General features: G+C 31.5%; 1 pseudogene; it reads left to right on the top strand.

Annotated features, from left to right (window-relative positions):
- The first annotated feature begins 318 nt into the window (after positions 1–318).
- LOC117216072 lies at positions 319–1959 on the top strand (annotated as a pseudogene).
- The last annotated feature ends 217 nt before the right edge of the window (positions 1960–2176 follow it).

Raw genomic sequence — 2176 nt, 5'->3', positions numbered from 1 at the left:
TTGGCATTAGTGTAATTGTAAGCTTCACTGTAAATTTAATAAAATTTATAAGAACGGAATTATTAAAAGGGTATATATGTGTAATTAAACTAGATTCTATTCTCAATGTTACTTCATTATTTTATTATTGTTTCATATATATATATTTTTTTTTAATTTACATGTGCTTCTAAGTTAATAGAACTAAACACATGTGTATGTATTAATTGCTATATACGTCATAATTTCAACCATAATATTAAATTATGGTATGTATTATTAAAAAGTATAGTTTAATGTATATATTAAATATATATCATTTATTCGTAGATTTTAAATATGGATACTGGATCAAAGAAGGAGATTAAAGAAATGATTACCAAAGATATATCGAATATACATAATTATTCCTTGGATGTTAAAAAATATATTAACAACCAGCTTGAAGACACTCTGGGTTATTTACATGGTTTAATTGCTGAAATACCACAATCAGTACCTGGCCCTTCAACTACAAAGAGGCCGAAAGTTTTGAAGAAAAAAGGTTATCGCCGTAAAGAGACTATCCCAGAAAATGATATTATCAATACTGACAATACAGTAACAGATTCAGCAGTACATGATAAAGCAGAAAATAAAGATGTAAAAACTGGGGATGTGCTGGAAACAACAATTGACCGAACAAAAAGAAAGGCTGCAATAAAAGCTGCGATTAATATTAAAAAGCAGCAGTCAATGTCACTTGTTACAAAATTACGAAGGCTAACTCTTGATGATGACAGTAATGTAAATGTTTGTGTCATATTATGATGAAATTTAATACTTTTAATCTTACCCCATATCTTATGTTACTAATCAATACTAACCCTTATATGTAGTACACAATAATGTTTGATATCGGTTAATTAATGCGTCAAAATCTAATTGCTTATACAATTGTATGTACATTGTGTATATAAATACTACTATAACGTTGTTAAATATATTCTAAATTTTTAGAGGAAACGTGGAGGCCGACCTAAAAAAAAGGAAAGTGCTAGAAGTAGTTCAGATGAAAAAAACACAAAAAGTCCTACAAAACATAGTAAAACAAAAAAGAATGTTTTAAGCGAAACAATTTCAAAAGAAGATGCAAAACAGCCAGAAAGGATTGAACCATTAAAGTCTTCAATGACAACAAGAGATAGTAATATAAAGAGAACTTTTTCACGGAGTGAAAACACGAAGGGTAAATTTCTAATATTATTGATGATACAGTAATTCCATCAGTAAGATATTGAAGATCCTTCAATGTGCGAGGATGCACTTGAGAAATTTACTCCTCTTATGAATTCCACGATGGACATCAATTCTACTTATACGCAGAAGATGATGGACGCTACCGCAATTGTAGAACCTTTATCACCAATAAAATCAAACGAAACGGTAGTAATTAATAAAAACTTGGCTAGTAGTATAGGAAAAAATAATGAACCTAAATTTACATCACGGTCGCCAATAACTCTGCAGGAGGAGGTTCAGCAGCTGAATCAAGCGATTGGATCCACCGAGTTCGAAGAATTATTCGCAGAAGATGAGCCATCCCGTGAAAGGGAAATGTCTAATAGAAACATGACGAAACAGGACATTCAAAATGAAATGAAGAAAAATGTGCCCGTAAGAAGGAGAATCGAGGCCTTTGAAAAAGAAAAAATTTCAGAAAAAGCCATTGTTCAAAAACTGGCACGAAGATCTGTCGAAAAAGCAAAAAAAATCTTATTAGCGAAACAAAAGAAGGAGACTCAGATGATGACATCGCAGGTAACATTACAAACAGTATCAAAGTATTCTTCTGTTATAAAAACACAAGCTATTATTCATTCGATATTTTATCCAAAATATAGCTCCAAACAGTAAGGTCCACTTCTGTTTTGCACAGTAAACCTGACGACGACACATCGGACGATGAAGCCAGACCAAGGCGTACAATTCCACATTAGGCGCAATGTAAGTGTTGTTTTACTTAATGAGTTAATAAACATTATAATGCATGGAGTACTCGAATTTTTATCAATTTTAGCATACACACGCGAAAATGAACTTGCAATGCAACGATAAATTCCGAAGAAAGCAGTCTATAAATTCTTTGATAGAAGAATGTGCACACCAGATTTAACTGAAATGTTTGAAAATATAGATAGGAGTAGATTACAACGCA

This window comes from Bombus bifarius, unplaced genomic scaffold (genome assembly GCF_011952205.1).
Source record: "Bombus bifarius isolate JDL3187 unplaced genomic scaffold, Bbif_JDL3187 scf7180000010115_frag, whole genome shotgun sequence".
In the NCBI taxonomy this organism is placed as follows: domain Eukaryota; kingdom Metazoa; phylum Arthropoda; class Insecta; order Hymenoptera; family Apidae; genus Bombus; species Bombus bifarius.
This window is presented reverse-complemented; position numbering and strand designations above follow the sequence as displayed.